The sequence below is a fragment of the Peromyscus californicus genome, unplaced genomic scaffold (assembly GCF_007827085.1).
Source record: "Peromyscus californicus insignis strain IS unplaced genomic scaffold, ASM782708v3 Scaffold_6__1_contigs__length_162567912, whole genome shotgun sequence".
Lineage (NCBI taxonomy): Eukaryota > Metazoa > Chordata > Mammalia > Rodentia > Cricetidae > Peromyscus > Peromyscus californicus.
In genome coordinates, this window is record NW_026294584.1 from 127,962,201 (window position 1) to 127,969,348 (window position 7,148).

Sequence of the window (7,148 nt, forward strand, 5' to 3'; positions counted from 1 at the left end):
ATGGCTCAGGCTTCTTGCTAGCTAGCTCTTATATCTTAAATTATCCCATTTCTATAAATCTATACTTTGCCACATGGTTTGTGGTTTTCCAGTGCTTTACATCTTATACCGTCTCCTCTGTTTCCTTTCTCCTTCCTCTCTCTCTAGTTAGAATGTCCCACCTAACCTTATTCTGCCTTACCATTGGCCAAACAGTTTCATTTATCAACCAGTTATAGCAACACATATTTACAGCATACAGAATGACATCCCCATCAAGACTGCCAGACATTCTGCAGGACACAAGGAAAAGCAACTGAGACACTCTAGGCCTAAGGGCTGAAGATAGATGCCCCAACAATGCAGAGGAACTTTGGGGGACTGTCCAGGCAGCCAGCTGTCTTTGTCATTCTAGATTTTTGGAAGTTGCTTACAATGCTCTTCCTGTTTACTTATGTAATATTATATCCTTCTGGGGTCTTTGATGTAGTTGAAGACTAGATAGTTATAATTATAATTTTCCTTGGTTATGGTAAAAGAGATTAGATATGAAACTTTGGACTCACAAATATAGGATAGATGATAAACTATTTTCTTTAATTTTGCCAAATACAAATAGACTAGATATTAAAACTGTAATTCTTGCTTGGTAACTGTTCTTTTATATGTAATTTTACTATTTTAAAGTTAAAACCTTCCTTTTTGGTTAGACAGAAAAAGGAGTGCTGTGGGATGGTCTTTCTGTATGCTGTGAATATGTGTTGCTATGATTGGTTGATAAAGAAGCTGCTCTGGCCTATGGCAAGTCAGGTTATAGCCAATCAGGAAATCCAAGAGAGAGACAGGAAGAAGAAAGGAGAGGCTGAAGAGACACGAGCCTACCCAAGGAGCAACATGCAAGCAGACTGGTAATGCCACAGCCATGTGACAAAACATAGATTAATAGAAATAGGTTAATTTAAGATGATAGAGCTAGCTAGCAAGAAACTTAAGCCATTGGCCATACAGTTTGTAATTAGTATAAACCTCTGAGTGATTATTTTATAAGTGGCCGCAGGACCGTGGGGCTGGGTGGGACTGGGTGGGACTGGAGAAAGTTTTCAACTACAGTAAGCAGCAATCTTTCATGGCCTCTGCATCAGCTCCTGTCTCTAGGTTCCTGCCCCTCTTGAGTTCCTGTTCTGATTTCTTTCAATGATTGTCTTAGTCACTGTTTATCACTGTGAAGAGACACCATGACCAAGGCAACTCTTATAAAAGAAAACATTTCATTGGAGGCTTGCTTACAGTTTCAGAGGTTAGTCATGATCATCATGATAGGAAGCATGGTAGCATGTAGGTGAACACTAGAAATAGCTGAGAACTACATCCTGATCCAGAGAGAGAGAGAGAGAGAGAGAGAGAGAGAGAGAGAGAGAGAGAGAGAGGGGGGAGGGAGGGGGAGGGAGGGAGGGGGAGGGAGGGAGGGAGGGAGGGAGGGGGAGAGAGAGAGAGAGAGAGAGAGAGAGAGAGAGAGAGAGAGAGAGAGAGAGAGAGAGATTGGGGCTGTCATGGGCTTTTGAAACCTCAAAGCCCACTCCTGGTGACACACCTCCTCCAACGCAGTGGAGGCAGGAGTGATCTGTGAGCGAAACCTCCACCATGAGTCTCCTCAATAAACCCAAGAGTGAGATGACCCCAGAGGAGCTGCAGAAGCTGGAGGAGGAGGAATTCAACACAGGTCCCCTCTTGGTGCTGACCAGTCAGTCAAGAACAATACGCAGGTGCTCATTAACTGTCGCAACAACAAGAAGCTCCTGGGACGAGTGAAGGCCTTTGACAGGCACTGCAACATGGTGCTGGAGAATGTGAAAGAGATGTGGACTGAGGTCCCCAAGAGCAGCAAGGATAAGAAGAAGTTCAAGCCTGTCAACAAGGACTGCTACATCTCCAAGATGTTCCTGTGTGGGGATTCAGTCATTGTGGTGCTACGGAACCCGCTCATCGCCGGCAAGTAGAGTAGAGGCCTCTTCCCTCTATGAGAGCCTGCTCGTCGCCCTGCTGAGCCTTGCCCAATGGGATGGAAATAAAACCCTGTTGTTTTTTTGTTAACAAAAAAAAAAAAGCATTCAAATATATGAGCTTATGGGGGCCGTTCTTATTCAAACTACCACATTGATGAACAGTAGTGTGTCAGTGTAAGCCAAATAAACCCTTTCTTCCTTTCTTCCCCAAGTTGCTTTTGGTCACTGCGTTTCATCACAGCAGTAGTGACCCTAACTAAGACACAGAGGATCCAAGTACAGTTCCCAGCATATAGGGCAGCTTACCTGTAATTCCAGCTCCAGAGTATCTGATGCCTTCTATTGGACTGTGATCTCTCTCTCTCTCTCTCTCTCTCTCTCTCTCTCTCTCTCTCCCTCCCTCCCTCCCTCCCCCCCCCCCATTTCTCTCTCTCTCTCTTCCTCTCTCTCCTCCCCCCTCACACACACAAACACACACACATGCACGCACACACTAAAAATGAAAACAAAGTAAACAAAATTTCATATTACCTAGACGTTTTAGTTACTAAAGTTGAGAAAACTAAGATGGAATAAAGGAAATGATGAAGTCAAGTCTAGCAGCAGACCAGGTAGGTAGTAGCACAGTGGCAGAAGACACGCTAAGCTTATGTGAGGACCTGGGATATGTCCCCCCAAACCTCTAAAAATACCATTTCAAGGTGATTAGATAAAATAATACAGTCTAAGAAAATAAAAACGAAAATTAAATTTTTTTGTTTGTTTTTAGAGACTGGGTTTCTCTCTGCATAGCCCTGGCTGTCCTAGAACTTGCTCCGTAGACCAGGCTGGCCTCAAACTCACAGAGGTCCACTTACCTCTGTCTTCTAAGTGCTGTGATTAAAGGTGTGTGCTACCATCACCCAGTGAAAATAAATCTTATAAAATAAAAAATAAAAACAATAGCCAGGCGGTAGTGGCACACACTTTTAATCCCAGCACTCTTTTTTTTTTTTTTTTTTTTTTTTTTTTGTTTTTCGAGACAGGGTTTCTCTGTGTAGCTTTGTGCCTTTCCTGGATCTTGCTCTGTAGACCAGGCTGGCCTCGAACTCACAGAGATCCGCCTGGCTCTGCCTCCCGAGTGCTGGGATTAAAGGCGTGCGCCACCAATTCCAGCACTCGAGGCAGAGGCAGGTGGATCTCTATGAGTTAAGGTCAGCTTGGTCTACATAGTGAGTTTCAGGCCAGTCGAGGCTACATGGTGAGCCCCTGCATCAAAAGCAAACAGACACAGCATATAAAGGAATGGGGTTGAAACTTGGAGGTAGAGTGGTTAATTAGCATTTTGTTGGTTGACAGAACATTTCCTGGGGCACACATATACTCACCCCGGATAGGGAACCCCACTACAGACCAAAGTACAGATACCACAAAAGTCCAACATGGCAGACCCATGAATTTTATTGGGGTTGCTTACAGGAAGATGGGTGTTGGGTTTCTTACAGGAGCAGAGATTACTCACAGACAGCTGTATCACCAAAGTCCACCCCAGCATGGGTGACAGCTCACAAAAGCTGGAACCTGGAGCACACGGCAGGCAGCTCAGCAAGTTGGAGAGTGTCCTTTCCAGAGACCTCAGTTGGTCTAGTCCTCTTGCAGGCAGCTCGGCTGGTCTCTGCTCTTCCTGGCAGCCCCTAGGGTTTCAGAGTATTTGTTGTAGCTCAGCGTCCTCTTATCTGAGAAGGATTCTCAGCTTTTATTGCTTACTCTGGCAGAGAGGGGCCTAGTAAACCTGTTCAGTTTCAGGGACGTCCTGAAACTATTTTGTGTTGTCGACCTTCCTGCTCAAGGAGCTTCCTGCAAGATGGAATGTTTCAACCGTGGGAGGGAACCTGTTACCCAACACTTAGTAGGGCCCTGGATCCCAACTTCAAGGCCTGTATTCTTTGGTCTCTATATCCATTCTGTGCCAGTACCAAACGGTTTTGAGTTAAGGAATAGATTTACCTTTTAACTTCTTTTTTTTTTTTTTTTTTTTTTTTTTTTTTGGTTTTTTCGAGACAGGGTTTCTCTGTGTAGCTTTGCGCCTTTCCTGGAACTCGCTTTGGAGACCAGGCTGGCCTCGAACTCACAGAGATCCGCCTGGCTCTGCCTCCTGAGTGCTGGGATTAAAGGCGTGCGCCACCACCGCCCGGCCCCTTTTAACTTCTTAATGTGAATATCACTTGGGAGGTGGAGGTGAGAAGATTAGAAGTTCAAGACCATCCTTGGCTACATATAGTGAGTTTGATGCCAGCCTGGGCTATGGAAGATCTTGTCTGCAAAACACCAATTAGTCAATCAATTAGCCAATCAATTAGTCAATCAATCTTAACACCCTAAAGTGTCACGTGTATACCAGTGTCAAATTGTACTTTGTTCATGTTTTAGGAAATTGGTTTTTTATGTCAATGTGTCTCACTTTGTTAATTTTCTTTAAAAGATATGGATTAAAGCTGGCCCTCGTGGCTCAAGACAGCCTGGGCTACAAAGCAAGAGCCTGGCTCAAACAAAACAACAACAAAGATGGTGGGAACTTGCCACACATGGTCAAACACAGCTGTGATCGCTGCACTTGGGAAGATGACCAGACATTCAAGGCCAGCCTCAGCTGGATCTGAGGATCTGAGGCCAGCTTGAACCCTGTCTCAAAAACAGAGACAATGAGAACCTGGCCTCCTTCTGCTTTTGAGTTCTATAGCAGATTGGTGGTGGTAAGCAAGAGATGCCTGTATTTTATCTCTACCCTTGATTGTTTACCCTTAATTTTTAAACATGCACCGCTAAAAGAATGGCTAAAATAAACTAGGCAGTCTGTACTCTGCCCACACAGAAACAGAGTGGAGAGTGTTTCAGCTTAGAACGATACTATCCCATTTCATTGTTATGGTCGTGTGTGTATTTTTAGTCACATTTCTATCTAAAGTCCTCCAAGCATAATATTTTAAAGTCAGGTTTATTGAGAGTTAGGTACCTAAAACACACATTTTTCAGTATTGACAAAAACATGCATTTGTGCAACCACTACCATAGACACAGAACATTTCCACTGCTCCCAGAATTCCCTGCTGTCCCTTTCATACTGGGTCTTCATTCCACCTCGAGCCCTACACAGCCATTTATTTGCCCCACCCCCACCCCGCCCGCCCACTTGGTGTGTTTTGTCTTTTGCTTTTTATTATATTTACTTATTTGTAGGAGGGGAGCATGTGAGATGGTGCACATGTGGAGACCAGAGGACAACTTCCAGGAGTCAGTGCTCTCCTCTCCCCATGAGGGGACCAGAGGTTTGATTCAGGTCACCAGGCTGGGTGTCAAGTGCCTTTATCTGCTGAGCCATCTCTGTGGCCTCTAAGGTTTTGCTTTTTATTGTTTTTATTATTTTTTTAATATTTACGTGTATATGTGTGCCTGCATGTGTGCATGTGTGTGCCTGCGTGTGTGTGTGTGTGTGTGTGTGTGTGTGTGTGTGTGTGTGTGTGTGTGTGTGTGCGCCCACAGAGTCAGAAGAGGGTGCCAGATTCCCTAAGACTGCAATTGTGAGTCACCATGTGGGTGCTGGGAATTGAACCTGCCTCCTCTGGAAGAGCAGCCAATGCTCTTAACCTCTGAGCCATCCCTCCAGCCCCAATCTCCCCTTTCATACAATTTCACATACTTAGCAAATTCCAGTCTGTGCCCTTTAGAGTCACGGGGAATAGTTGTTTGCAATTCAACACTATTGATTGCATCAGTGGCGGGTCCATTTGACTGCAGATAAGTGACCTATGGTATGGATGAATAGTTTTCTCCATGTGCCATTTGGGCCATTTGGAGTGTCTCCAGTTTGACAATAAAGCTATTGTAAATATCACCGTAGGAGGATTGCCAGACTTTGAGGCCAGCCTGGGCTACTTCGTGAGTCTGAGGTAAAACTTGGCAACATAGCAAGATCCTGTCTTGATTAATCAATCTATCAATCAGTTGATATACAATTCTGTATCCTCATGGGAAACAAAATTCTAGCTGCTCCACATCTTCACTGGTTTTGCGTGTGTGTGTGTGTGTGTGTGTGTGTGTGTGTGTGTGTGTGTGTGTGTGTTTGATTGGTTGGTTGGTTGGTTGGTGGGTTGCTGAAGGGTTTTAAGACAAGGTTTCATGTAGCTCAGGCTAGTCTTGAGCGTTCTATTTAGCTGAGAATGACTTTGAATTCCTAATCCTCTAGCCTCCACTTCCCAAATGCTGGAACTATAAGATACAATGAACAGTGATTTTTTTTTTTTCTTTTTGGCTTTGAATGGTTATCCTTCTGCGGTTTTCATTTAGAAATGTTATCTCTTTTGTTTTGTTTTATTTGTTTATTTGTTTTTGAGACAAAAAATCTCACTGTTTAGCCTGGAACTTACTATGTAGAACAGACTAGCCTCAAAATCACAAAGATCCACCTGCCTCTGCCTCCAAAGTGCTGGGCTAAAACCACACCACCATATCTGGGCCAATTCTCTCTGCACCTTTCTGTGTATATGTGGAGGTAAGAAGCCAAACTTCAGTGTCATTTCTTAGGACCTATCTGCCTTGTTTATGGAGACAGAATCTTCCACTGGGACCTGAGGCTCTACAGAAGTGTAGCCTGGCCAGCCTTGGAGCCCCAAGCATCTGTCTGTCTCTACGTCCCTAGTGCTGGGTTCACAATTATGCACTACCAAGCCCGGTTTCTTAAACATGGATGCTAAGACTCAAACTCAGGCCTCTACTTTGCCAACATCCCCTTCTGTTGGGAGCTCATTGTATTTTATGTGTACATGTCCTTTACTAGATATTTTTTGTAAATCTCGATTCCTAATTTGTGACTAATCTTTTCAGTCTCCTTTTTGGTTGTTTTGTTTTAATTAACCACCACCACCACCACCATCATCATCAGGGACCGTGTGAGCCATGGTACACTCGTAGAGGTCAGAGGGTAACTTTCAGGACTTGGTTCTCCCCTTCCACTGTGGAATCTGGAGGTTGAACTCAGATCATCAATATATGTGGCAAGTGCCTTTACCCATGGAGCCATCTAGCCATCTTACTGGCCCTATTTGTCATTTGAGACTGAGTCTCACAAAATAGCCCAGGCTGGCTGGAAAGTTGTGATCCTCCTGCCTCAGTCTCCTGGGTGTGAGGATT

The 7,148-nt window shown here is 44.4% G+C and overlaps 1 pseudogene; it reads left to right on the forward strand.

The window, feature by feature from the left end:
- Window positions 1-1,565: 1,565 nt before the first annotated feature.
- On the forward strand, window positions 1,566-2,004 carry LOC128099917 (small nuclear ribonucleoprotein Sm D2-like; annotated as a pseudogene).
- The last annotated feature ends 5,144 nt before the right edge of the window (window positions 2,005-7,148 follow it).